The sequence below is a fragment of the Amblyomma americanum genome, chromosome 8 (genome assembly GCF_052857255.1).
Source record: "Amblyomma americanum isolate KBUSLIRL-KWMA chromosome 8, ASM5285725v1, whole genome shotgun sequence".
Lineage (NCBI taxonomy): Eukaryota > Metazoa > Arthropoda > Arachnida > Ixodida > Ixodidae > Amblyomma > Amblyomma americanum.
In genome coordinates this window covers 159888822-159903159 of record NC_135504.1, presented here as the reverse complement: position 1 = coordinate 159903159, position 14338 = coordinate 159888822, and positions in this window count along the sequence as shown.

Sequence of the window (14338 nt, the reverse complement as noted above, 5' to 3'; positions counted from 1 at the left end):
GTATCCAAATAGTGCAGACGCCAGTATAGCCATGGGAACGGTGTGATGTCACAATCGCCGGAAGTCGTCATGGCATTGTGAAAACTGTCAAATAATGGTCGGAAAAACGTCGCATTTGTGTTAAATTACATTTAAAAATTTGTAATCAAGCCTATATAATACTTAGGATCCCCCAATGATGTATAATTTGGGTATCGATGTAGCCACGAGAACGGTGTGACGTCACACCCACCGGAATTCGTCACGGCATAGTGGAAATTGTCACAGAATGGTCGGCTTTCGCCTCTCAGCACTTTAATCGCCGAAGTGTCTCGTAATTTTTCCCTACAAGGTGGCAATATTCCCTAGAAAGCGCAAGATAGAAAGCATGACAGCCGTGCTTTAGCGGAAAGGGGACCTAAACTACATGAAAATTACGGGCCACTTCAAACAGCACGGAGTTTACTGCCAAAAATGTGCACTCTGTAAGAATTGTCAGTGCACTTAATTGCAGAGGATAGCCAAAAACGCAGCAGCATTTGTTACATGTGCATTTTCTCTGTCAGGAGACAGTTCGGAGGTATTTTCACTTGTTCCAGTCTGGATGGATGGATGGATGGATGGATGGATGGATGGATGGATGGATGGATGGATGGATGGATGGATGGATGGATGGATGGATGGATGGATGGATGGATGGATGGATGGATGGATGGATGGATGGATGGATGGATGGATGGATGGATGGATGGATGGATGGATGGATGGATGGATGGATGGATGGATGGATGGATGGATGGATGGATGGATGGATGGATGGATGGATGGATGGATGGATGGATGGATGGATGGATGGATGGATGGATGGATGGATGGATGGATGGATGGATGGATGGATGGATGGATGGATGGATGGATGGATGGATGGATGGATGGATGGATGGATGGATGGATGGATGGATGGATGGATGGATGGATGGATGGATGGATGGATGGATGGATGGATGGATGGATGGATGGATGGATGGATGGATGGATGGATGGATGGATGGATGGATGGATGGATGGATGGATGGATGGATGGATGGATGGATGGATGCATGGATGGATGGATGGATGGATGGATGGATGGATGGATGGATGGATGGATGGATGGATGGATGGATGGATGCGGCTGAACCCTTTACATCGGGCGGTGGCTCAAGCCACCTAGCCATGTCTTGTGAAATTTTACTCCTGTCTTGCTTTTAGCCACCAATCAGATAACCTTCGCTTGGTTACTTCTAACCTCTTGAAATCCACTTTCCCTTCACTATCCCTAAACCCCAATGCCTTGGGTAAGTCAGCCCCGCTGCCTTCCACTGTAGGGTGAAGCCCTTTACAGAAAAGTATCAAGTGTTCAGCTGTTTCCTCCTCCTCTCCGCACGCAATGCACAAAGTGTCTATCTCCTGGTACCTGACTCTATACGTCTTAGTCCGCAAAACTACAGTCCTGGCCTCAAACAACAAAGAACTTCCCCTACAATTATCATAGATATTTTCTTTGACAATTTCCTGTTTAGAGGTCCGGTATGTTTCTAGTGCCGATTTCGTCAGCATCCCTGTTTTCCACAAAGCTCTCTCTGTTCCTTTAACCTTTTTCTTAACCGATAATTGCTGATTTGCCCCCTTACTGCTGTCCAGATATTTGCTTGTCAATTTTCTAGTTCGCTTTCTCCATTTCGTGTCAACATTCTTTATATACAGGTATCTGAAAACTTTCCTAGCCCACCGCTTTTCCTCCATCCTTCTCAATCGTTCCTCAAATGCTATCTTACTGCTAGCCTCTCTGCTCTCGAAAGACGCCCATCCCATATCACCCTGTACCTCCTGATTTGGTGTATTGCCATGTGCTCCCAAAGCTAACCTCCCTACTCCCCGTTGCCTAATTTACAGCCTTGCTTGAACATCTGGCCTCATACACAGGACCGCATTCCCGAAGGTCAGGCTAGGGACCATCACCCCTTTCCAGATCCCTCTTACCACCTCATACCTATTGTAATTCCACAGTGCCCTATTTTTCATGACAGCTGCATTCCTACTAGCTTTATTCATTACATATTTTTCATGCTCTGTCAGATACTCAACACTGTTATTTATCCACACCCCAAGATACTTGTACTCATTCACTACTTTTAGCACGAACTCCTGTATTCTATGCTCGCCGCCCTCTTCATTAAATCTCATGACTGCAGATTTTTCCTTACTATACATGAAGCCTAATCTATCTCCCTCTGTACTGCATATGTCTAACAACTTCTGCAGGTCTTCCTTGTTGTCAGCCATTATCACTGTATCGTCCGCATATATTAGTCCCGCTAATGTCTGTTTAATCAATTCCCCTTGCTTGAAAAAAGATAGGTTGAAACCTAGTCCGCTCCCCTCTAGCTTGGCCTCCAAACCTTGCAGGTACAACATGAACAACAAAGGGGACAGAGGACATCCTTGTCTAAGCCCCCGCTGTATCTCTACAGGCCCTGATACATTTTTTTCCCATTTTATGAGCACTCTGTTACCTCTATATATATCTTTTAAAAGATTAATTACTCCATTTTCCACATCCAATGTGCCCAATATGTCCCACAAATGCTCCTGAGTAACGTTGTCATAGGCTCCCCTAATATCCAGAAATGCTAGCAATAAGGGCCTATGTTCCTTTTCCGCAATTTCTATACACTGTGTCAATGAAAATAGATTGTCCTCCAACCTCCTTTGTTTCCGGAACCCATTCTGTAGTTCCCCTAACACCCCCTCGTTCTCCACCCAAGCCTGCAGTCTATCCTTTATAATTTGCATCACCACCCTGTAAACCACAGATGTCACTGTTATGGGGCGATAGTTACTTACGTCTGCTTTGTCCCCCTTTCCCTTATATATCATGTTCATTCTACTTAATCGTCATTCATCGGGGACTTTCTCATCCACTATCATTTTGTTCACTACATGTATTAATGTTTGCTTGGATTTTGGTCCTAACTTCTTTATCAACATAATCGGGATACCATCTGGTCCTGTTGATGTGCCACTAGGAACCTTCTTCTCTGCCCTTTCCCACTCTCCTTGCTCAAGTGAAGCTATTGCTGTAACCGGTCTATCCTCCTTCGATAAATTATGTACCACGTGCTTTGCTGAAAATTTTTCCGTCATCCTTGTTTCTATGTTTTATTGCTTCTTCTAGTCGAATACCCTCATCTGTAACAATAAACCTTTGTTCTAGCCTAGTTTTATTACTCATTGCATTTAGATGTTTCCAGAATTTTTGGGCTGCTTTTCTATCCTTTTTATTTACTTTTGACATCCATTGGGCACCCTTTCTTCTAATTTTCTCATTAATCAAATAGGATGCGTCCCTTCTACACTTTATGAAGGTATCCAATTTTCTGTCTACTTCGGGTTTTGGTTCCCCCCTCTTCTTGGAATATCTGTGTTCCCTGGATGCTTCCTTGCGCTTTTTTATTGCCCTCTTGACCTCCTCATCCCACCAACTCTTGGGTTTGCATCTTTTCCCTTTTAGCTTTACTCGCACCTTAGCTAGCTCTAGCTCCAGTAATCGAGTTAATTTGGTATAAGTCCATTCTGTTTCACTATCCTCAAAAATTACTTTCTCGATTTGTTTGGCTGCTACTTCCAATTGCTTTTCTGAGTAAAAATTTCCCCCTGATTGTTTGTCTTGATTCAGTCCTACATTGCTTTTTCTTCTGAAGCTCATCTTGATACGCTTGTGGTCACTACCTAGACTTCTGGAACCATCTTCATCTATGCTTTCTTTTCTCTTATTCAAGCGACCTCCAACGGAAAACCATCTCGTTTGCGACGCGGAACATAAATACACATTTTAAACACACTCATCTCCCTTATTTCGAATTTGCAGTACATTAACTGAACAAACCGCCCGCAGGCTATATATGCGTATGCTTGAAAGGGTAGAAAATAAACCTATCGTGTAATACTGTTTTCATGTGAGCATGCGCAAATATAAAAAAAAATTGACCGAGAACTTCGTCGCTCATGCCCGAGACCATCAGAAAGTAAAAACGCTGACAATTTACTAATAGGACAATGCCACGAGAGTCACGCGCCAGGTCCCATATGCATTCGTGAGAGTTACGCACGCAAGTCTGGTAGTGTAGCTAGTGCTTCAGTCACAAAAGCTGCGTGCTGCACACTTTTTCGCTACGCCGATGCAATTAAATTGGCTGATTTTATATGTCGAGCACTCACATCACTCTTCCCGCTGCCTACGTGATCTATAAGTCCAATTTCAAATCCCCGGCTCCATCACGGTACAGCGCCTCTTCTTTTTGGGTGGCTGGAGCAATGAATGAAGGCGATGCTTTGGTTTACCTTCGGCAAAGGACATGTTTTCATGCTTCATTCAGGAAAACTTGTCCGGGTCATATCTAATCCGATTATAATATGCACAGCAACCACTACGGGGAGCGCGCCTATACAAAATGTCATTTCCAGGCTCGTTTTACTCGCCGTCGCACGATGAGGCGGCGGGGTTGTAGTCGTATCCATTGTCCCTCGTCATTTCGATATCTGAATAATATAATTTTTACTACCACTGCCACTTTCCAGGCTGCAACTTATCTATTTCTTTCATGTTTCCAAGCATCCAGCGCTGAACTTTCAGGCGCGACAGCTGAACCCCATGTAAGCACTGTGCGACGTTAGCAGGCCGCCGAGAGATGTGTGACGTCCCACACGCCTTCCTCCTGGGCGTGCGGCGAATGGCGCGCGCACAGAACCTACAAAATAACGCCATCCGCGCAAAAATAAATGAAATAAAGGCTGAAACTTTAGATAATCGCACCTTCTGAATTCAATTTCGGCAATTTTACAGAAACTGGCCATTTAATGCAGTATCCCTTTAACCCCGCAAATTGCCGCCATCTGTTGCACTTGCCACTTTATGGGCACTCCTTTATCGTGCCTTCGCATTATACCATGTCCATTTATTCTCTCTGGTTTTACCTGGGATATCATAAAGCGGCGTTTGTTCTCTCAATCATTTTACGCGACAGCGTAGCTGCTCGTTCGGTAGAAAAGCCGTCGGCGTAGTGCCAGCCGGCACCGCGTATCAAACATTCGGGGCTGCGTAAAAAAAATTGCATCATAGTAAATTTTGGTTCTAGTGATTGGTGATCAAATGGTGTGGGACAGGCGATGACAAATTGATGAAATCATTTTGAAGGTGGAGTTTAAGTGTCATCTCTAATTTTTGCCCTTTTCCTGTCTAAACGTTGCTCCTATCACTGAAGAAGGACGTTCTGGCGGGCTAGTTGGCTCATAATGAAGCGAATGAGTACAAACTGCGCGAACAAGACGTGACGTAAGGCACACAAAAGGACAGACAAAGCGCAGTCTTTGTCTGGCCTTTTGTGTGCCTTACGTCCCGTCTTGTTCGCGCAGTTTGTACTCAGCAGCTATCACATTCTTTTTTCTAACTCGCTGCTTTGTCCTCAGTGGAATTAGAGCCCTTTTAGCTGGCCTGCGCCTTTGTGCACCGTAAGGCAGCAGCCAATAACAACTGCGACGAAAAAACTTCATGTGACTACGATTTCGACAGTTTACTATATCGTACAGCGTAAATGCACGAGTGGTGCATTCAGCGCTTTGGTGTCCCGTCTTTCTTCGTCCTTGTCTCTGTTCGCGCTGTATCGCATAATCATAGTAAATGCACGTTTGGTATTAGTCGTGCTGTTTCGGGCATCTCACCTCTCATGGCGTCGCGCAGCAGACACCTCTTAATAGGACAAGTTGAAACGGGTACCACGCTATGGTTGTTGTGGAAGAAAAAAAATTTACGTGGGAGGTCAAACCTCATCCTCAGCTGGGCCACTTTCATCTTGCCTGAAAATGTGAACAGCACCAGGAAAACACACGAGTAGACACGGGAAGAGAAATGAGGGGCTCATTATGGTGTAACGAAGTGTGCTTCCGTGCCGGGACGAGAGCTCCGCCGTATCGAAGACGGGAAACAGCAGGCGTCGATTAGAGGCATTGATCAGCTTGATTTATTAAAGATAGATCCAAATCATTAATTAAAATTTATGAGAAAAATATATGAGATCACAATGCAGAACCGTCAGTCATACCCTGGGGCGCGCAACATCTTCGGAGCAGAGGTCCCGAGTAGCAGCCGGAAGGCAGCCGTTCCTGTCTCGAGATCCGCTGGCGTAGAAAAAACCCGCTCCTAACTACGCTTCACCAGCATTCTGGTGACCTTTCTTTCGACAAATCAAAAAAGCCGTCGCCGGAAGACATGCCGACAGCAAGCACGTACACTTTCTCAAACTAAAATACATAAAAACAACCAGCGGCGCCAGCTCGCACCCTCGCACGAGTAAGGAAGGAATGCACCTGCGTTTGTGTTTGTGTCGTGCGCGAACCATGCGACGAAAGACGACTAACGAAACGCATACCGCGGAAAGCAGGCCAAGGAGCCCCTGCACGGCAAGACCCGGGAAACGGCGCCAGAACACGGCCGGGTGTGCTCAGCAAAAGACAGACTCCGCAACCTGATCCGAACGCGCGCAGTGAATCTAAGTGAGGGAAGCACGCGGGGCGCTCAACAGGGGAGCTGCGTCTTCTTCGCAGCAAGAAGGCCGCAACAAAACCAAAGACAGATGACACCAAGGACGCACTCTGCTCGTCGGCGGCTGGCTCCAAACTCCAAAACTCGCTGTGCGCCAATGGCATGCATACGAAGGAAGCCAACACTCACCGAAACCAAGGAGCAGAAGGGAATGTTATATATTTATATCTACGGTGTTTATCAATGGCAAATGACAGTGTAGCTATATTATAGCTGAAAAATAGTCGATGAAAAATGAGCAAAAGCAACAACGAAACAACCACATGATGCCGGTGGAATGCGAACCCACGTGAAAGTAGCGGCAGCACAGGACCTACTACGTACGTCGCTATGGACGCTGGTGGCTCTTGTGAACACTCTCGAGCGTAGGTTACACGCAGACATAGTAAATACCCTCGAAATCTGAAGATCGGACAGCAGTCGCGGTACCTCCTTTTTGCAGAGCACCGGACGCAAAATTCGAAGCTCCGGCGTTAGGCTCCAACCGGCGGAATGTGGTTCTTGTAGTGCGTGAGCACTGTTCCGATGGATCAGCACCGAGCAAGGTCTTGTGGTTGTCTGCTCGCGGCGTTGGTGCCACGTGAAAGTAAAAATAAAAAGAAAACAAATTAATATCCACGACAGTGATTCGAAGCCGCGGCGGCGCAAACAGATCAGCTTCGCTGGCCACTGCGCGAGAGGATTGGGTCACAGCCGAACGCGCCTATAGTGTTAAAGTGCAACACACTCTCTCGCTGTGATTTGCCCATCGTTTTCATCATTCATCAATACTGCTATGAATCTAATATTCGAGCTTTGAACTGTGTGGCGGTAGTGACAGAGAGATGGGCGCTGCATGCGTTGGCGTAGACAACTCAGTGGCAGAAACACGGCATCAGAGCAATACGCGTTGGCGTGGACAACATTGCTGCAGAAACGCGGCACTGGAACATAAACCGCCGTCGTACATTGCGTAAATAGGCACTGTGGATGAAAAAGCTGAAGACGTACTTTCTGGGCCAGTGAATACCTCAATCGGATTTTCAGTTACGCGGAGGTGATGGCCACCTGCAAAAAAACTGCCTTCGCACTGTATTGCATGCTCAGCAATGCTAAACCGCCATAAATGGTTTTCTTCTGCTTTCTATTCAATTATCCTTCGGCGATATTTACTGCCGCGAATCTCTGTAGTGTTTTTTGTTCAATCTTAAAAGGTGCTGCCCCGTCACTTTATTGCTTTTTGTGCGATGCAAGAGGCGACCAGATCTCGATTGATCGCACCCAGGCGGAGACGATTTTACGTTGCTCCAGAATATAGTAACTTTGCATGCTTTATCTCGAAAGTTCGCTATCAGCTTTAAGTTGGGTGTGGTGGTGGAAACATTTATTGCCAAATACAGCGAGGGGGCGAAACCCCCTAACATTTTTCGAGGCAACCCTTAAGGTGCTGCCCTCATAGGGCAAAGGACAGCCCTTGGAAAACTATCCTCTTCAGGGCGTCGGTAATTATCTGGCGGCGGTCAGCAGCAGCAGAACTGGCCAGGAGAGTCTCCCAATATGACTCCGCCGTGGTTGGGGATGGAAGGTGTGGAAAGTTAGGACATGTAAGGAGGGCATGAAAGAAGTCTCCCGGTTTCGGGCATAGCTTACAAGAAGAAAAGAATTGATCTGGGTAGCGGGCATGAAAGAGAATAGGGTAGGGAGCAGTTCGGGTTGAGCACGGCCGAGAGTGGCGGGCATCCTGTTCGACTACTGCCGAGCGCGCTTGTTGCTACGCCACCGCCGAGTGTTTCAGTCCTTTGTGGGTGCACGTCATCCCCAATAAACAGTTTCGCTTAGAAACAATTTTCTTTTCCTTCCTGCAAGCCGGATGCAAGCCGGACTGCCGTCACTACTACGAGACAATATTGCCGCGAATCTTGCAGTGTTTGTTCATTCTTCAAATCTGCCGCCACGCCGCTTTATCGCTTTGTTTGCGATGCAAGACGCGACCAGATTTATATCGACTGATCGCATCCAGGCAGAGCTGATTCTAAGTTGTTCCAGAGTGTTCTAGTAACTTTGCACGCTTTATCTGGAAAGTTCGCTATCAGCTTTAAATTGAGCACGGCCGACAGTGGTTTGATTGAGACCGACGGGATTGTTGCATTCCAGAACAAATGCGGAATTGCACTGGACTCCTTCCCGAAACTGCTGAGTGTATACTTAAGGTCCACTATCATACAGCACGGTGACAACCATATTGTACAGAGGCAAGGCGTCTGCATACGATCGAGTGCAGCGCCGGTGCTGTGCAACTCGTTTTTGGACAAGATTGATTCGTCACTGCAGAACGCACTTCAAGATAACCGCACTGTAAAAATTTTTCTATATGTGACGACGTTTTAATCATTTTAAACCTATCATCTACTGTCCAGCTAACCCCTGTGGCGGACCAGTTTTTAAACGTTTTTACTGCATGTTCGAAGAACATGGTCTTCACCAAAGATTTACCTTTGAACAACACAATTAGGTTTATAGATCTGGAACTCAAGTTTTTAGCTGACGGACACGTTTGCTGGAAGTATGTTCCTCGGTCTAAAAAGGCGCTCTTGCCTTATGCTTCCACTCACTCGAAGCTGGTAAAACGTGGCATTGGCAACCTGTGTTTCTTAAATGCTCTGAGAAAAAGTTGCAGGCATGCTATGCAGCAGAGTGTTGCCGAGCAGGTGGTCCGACTAGAGGCCTGTGGGTTTGCTTCCTCTTTGCTGTTGGCGGGCGCTGAAACCTTGGGGAAGAAAATGAAGAAGCCTCATGCCAATACAGAGCACACAACAGATAGGACAAGAAACTTTGGGGTGATTTCCTACTACCATGGGATTTCGCATGGGCTGAAAAAGGTTTTCCAAAACATTGGAGTGAATTTGGTGTTTCCGGCCCCCCGAAAGCTTTCCAGTCCTTCCGTCCGCATCTCCGGTTCCAAGAGAGAACCGGCCTGCAAAACAAAGCACCAAACGAAGTTCACAAAGTGTGCTGTGGGGGTAGTATATTCATTCCCTACTTTTTGTGGCTAAATTTACATTGGCCAGACGGGACAGTGCTTGAACGAGCGACTCAGGGAACACGGCAGAACGCTGCGTTTTGGTACAGGGAGCAACCTGGCTAAACATGTGAAGGAGTGCCAAAACTGCTCAGCTTTGCTTAACAGCCCTACCATTATCGGCCGCAGGAAGCCTAGGCCCGAGCGCGAACTGTTAGAATCGTTTCTAATCAGAACGAACGAGCGTGTTTGTATCAGCGACCCGTCTGTTATGCTCACTGACAAAGAGTGGCATTTTTTATCTTGCTTGTAATGACGTTCGGACTTTGATGAAAGTGGCAGGCATGTGCACTTCCGCAAGAAGTGGCTTTAAATACATGCCGGAACCAATAATAAGTCGGTCGAAAGTCCGGCGACAGTCTCTGTGTGTCTTCTCCTGGTCCTTCGCCTTTTTTTCGCTGGTTATTTTTTTCACTTGAACTTGTACCAACTGGCCCAGCAATTCACGCTTCTGAACAATTGTGAACGCTTCTGATTCTGTTCGACGACCGCCGAGCACGCTTGTTGCTACGCCGCCACAGAATGATTCAGTCCATTGTGGGCGTAAGTCATCCCAAATAAAGAGTTTTGTTAAGACATCATTTTCGCAGCCTTTCTGTTTTCCGGACTGCAGTCACCCCTTCTTGACAATAGGGTTACACTATTAATTCAACATTGACCGGCACCGTAAATTAAAAAAAAAACGAAGATTCCTGTGTGCTTTTTTTTATTTGGGTGACTGTTTGGTTTCTTCAGAAACATGCCGCAACGGGCCCCTCATTTCCGCTTCACTTGTCTCCTGACGAGTTTTTTTTTAGTTTAGAGGGGTTTAATGTCCCATAGTGACTCAGGCTATGAGGAACGCCGTATATTGAAGGACTCCTGAAATTTCGACCGCCTCGGGTTCTTTAATGTGCACTGACAACGCACAGTACACGGGCCCCTAGAATATTACCTCCATCAAAATTTGACCGCCGCGGCAGAATACGAACCCACGTTTTTGGGTCATCAGACTAGCGCCATAAGCATTAAGCCACCGCGGCGGCTCATAATTACTGTTTTACAGAAAATAAAGATTGTGTACAATTGTAAAGCGAGGCGGACATTACGTGCAACCGGCTGCAAAATAATTCGGGGCATGCTACTGGCGCCCAGAATCAGATAAAAACATTAGAGATTGCTGCGGCAACTCGCATTATAGTAATGCGAAAGCATTGACGCCTCCTCTCCTCTCTTTGCCCCACTTTGAATCTCTTTCATACTCGTCCACCCTCTTTGCTTCTCTTTGAATGTCTGATACTCGTCGGCTCGCTTTGCTATCACCCATCTCAATCACCCATATCTGCTCAGACTGCAGCGGTGGCCTAGTGGTCTGAGCATCCGCATCGCATGCGGGAGGTGCGGGGTTCGATCCCCAGTGCCGCCGGGTACCCACCGGTGAAACAGAGGGTGCAAGCTTTCCCCTGGTCTGGTGCTCGGCTTATTTAGGGTGAAATGTTTGGCAAATGGTTCCTTTAACCCACCTTGTGACATGGCGCTCTTTGGCAATGCTACCCTTCTTCTTCTTCTCCTTAGTAAGAATGACACATACCCACACAGGGAGATTGGCCACGGTTGAGTAGATAATCACAATGAGGTATTTGCGCGAGGAAAAATAGGCGTGAGAAGACTAAATCAATTTAAAAATTCGAACATTTAAATTAATTAAAGAAATATGAATTACCAGGAATATAATCGAGCATTTTTGGACATGCGACAAAATTTTATATACAGCTAACAAGGTAATCGATCAGTCTCACTTATGTAATCATGAAGGTAGCCGAGACACTGCTTAACGGGAATCCCTTTGCGCTCGCACCGAACGAAAGAATAACTGGAAGAGACAGAGGAAGTCCTAACCTCGAAAGAGGGGCCTCCAAATACTGTTTTCTCTGAACTGCGAACCACCGGCAAGAGAGGAGAAAATGATATATTGTTTCAACTTTCCCAACATGATACACAAAGGTTTGTCGCAGCGAACCCACATCTGCATAGGTACAAATTTAAGTGAGGGATTCTGCATCGCAGAAGCGTCATGGAGAGCTCACAAAGCCTTGATTTACACCACCGGATGTGTCATGGGAACTTTAAGTGGCTAAAATCCTTGGTATTGAGCAATGGATCATTCAGGTTGGCTGAAATATGTTGGAAGCGCTGGAAACGTGATGTTTCTAACAGAATGAGGTGAGGGACGGGATAGATTACAAGAATTTTGAGAGCTGACCTTGCCAATAAATCAGCCACCTTGATAAAATAGACGCCCGAGTGCCCAGGTACCCAGACAAAGCAGATCTCACGCACTGTGCGTGGAACAAAAAACCTAAGCGAACGATTCAATAAAGGGTTTCCCCAATTTTCGAGAGGGACTAGAACTGAAAGGCAGTCTGCAAGAATAAGAAGCCGTGCTACATGCCTAGGAAGTTTGAGAAGAGCCAAACCAATGGCCATAATCTCTGCGAAGAATATAGGAGTATAATCTGGGATACGAACGGAATAGCTCCAAGCCAGCTATTGCGAATATATCAAAACCGCCGGCTGCTCACAGCTGCCGGACGCATCAGTGGAGATAACAGTATGAAAAAGAAAATTCTGTAGGTGCTCAGAAAGGAGACCATTTAGGATATTTGCGGGCATATGTTTCGCATGGGACGGGAAAATATGGTCATAATAGAAGACGAGGCCAGCCTGCGTATCTGCAACTCGTTGCAAGAAGATCAGATTAACCTGAAGCGTGGCTAAAAGATTCTGCGAGGACCTATCTTGCGGAAGCTGATAGCGTGGCCATTGATTAGTGAAAAACAGGTGTGATTGGGATAGAAAAATGGGACTACGAACGCCGGGGGCCGGGTTAAAGGACCTGAGGAAAGTACGCCCTGTTAGAAGTTGGAAGCGGGAAAAGAGATCGGGGATACGGGCCTCCAGATAAAGGACAGCGTTTGAAGCTGATTTTGGGAGCCCGAGGCATAGCCGTAGGGCACGCCTTTCCAGTAAAGCTAATGGCTGCAGCTTGTATACTTTGCGCTACCAGAGAACAAGACACAACCGAATTCAAGAATCGGTCTCATATAAGCCTTATCGAGCAACAGTAACGTGTCACGACGCATGCCAAACTTTTTATTGCCCACTCGTGTCAACCGACCCAGAGCACGTTCCCCTTTAATAACATTATTCTTAATATGATGTCGCCAGTCCGAACTTTGATCATAAGTAACGCCTCGGTTTTTTTACCGACTCCAGCTGCGGAATTGGAGTGGAACGGTATACTAGCGAGATGTACAAAGGAGTGTGGGGCGGAAATACCAGCACGCCACGTTTGCTGACATTAAGTTGTAAATTAATTTGGTTCATCCAGACTTCAATAGCATTCAGGAATGCCTGCAAACACTCGTATAGTGCATGAATATCCTTTGCTAATGCGAAAAACTATAGCATCTGCGTGCACATAATCTGTAATCTTTGGATGAATAGGTATGTCCCGAACCAATATGTTGAAAAGCAGTGGAGACAAAACAGATCCTTGCGGCACACCTCTTGATTGAACATAGGTATTACAACAGAAAGATCCGTCTGTAAAGAAGAAAAAATCTATCTTTTAAAAATTCACAAATCCAAGCATAGATGTGCGGTGGATGTAGCTGAGCAAGATTGTTAATAAGGACCGTATGTTCAACGCTGTCATAGGCTTTAGCAACATAAAATGTCACCAAGGCAGCAATTTCTCTCTTGCGCATTGAAAGCCGTATTCGGCTCTCGAGATCCACATGCCCGGACCATATGGAACAACCGCGACGAAAGCCAATCTGTGCGGAGCTGAGGCCGTTAACGTGATGAACATGCTCTGTGAGGCGACTGTGTACTACTCTTTTTATTAGCTTTACTAAATTTGAGGTTAAAACAATCGGCCGAATACTGTCTAAATGAAATCCATTCTCTGCATTTTTCAAAAGTAAAACTATTTTCTCAATTTTCCAAATGTATGGAGTGCAAGAGTTTTCCAATGACGCATTTACAATATCCAAAAGATAAGTTGGAAAGTCTTGCACAATCTTTAACATGCCCACAGTAAACCCATCAGATCCCGGGGCAGCAGACCGCATCGAGGAGACAATTGGGAGGAGTTCCGACACGTCCACATCGGGATAGTCCGAGCTGGGGTTGAGAGTGTGCAAAGGTTCCGTTTTCTGCACTTGGAAACGTAAAGCCAGCCCCTGAGCGATACGTTAAAGGTGTTGCTTAGCTTCTTGCGGAGACATTGCCATTGACTTTAAGCGGTTGGAGGCCGGAGAGTTGTTATTCTGCGCCATGAACCTATATAGAGCCTTCTTATTCTGAGGTTTAGAGAGGTATGTGTTTAAATTTTGATTATAATGCTCCTTTGCTTTTTAACAGTTCTTTTGAAAGATGCAGAATACAACTTATAATTTATCCAATTAGCTGAGCTCTTATTATAAGACAGGCTTTTCCATGCTTCTTTTCAAAGGCGATAAGCTTTCTCACACTCTTCCGTCCACCAAGGAGACGACTGTCTGGCAGGGGCAGTAGCGCACACAGAGAATACAGAGCTCTCAGGAGCATCTTGCAGAAAGAAAAGTGCCCGCGCAGCTCTTTCTGCTCGACTTGAGCTAACTTTAGAGGGAAGCCAG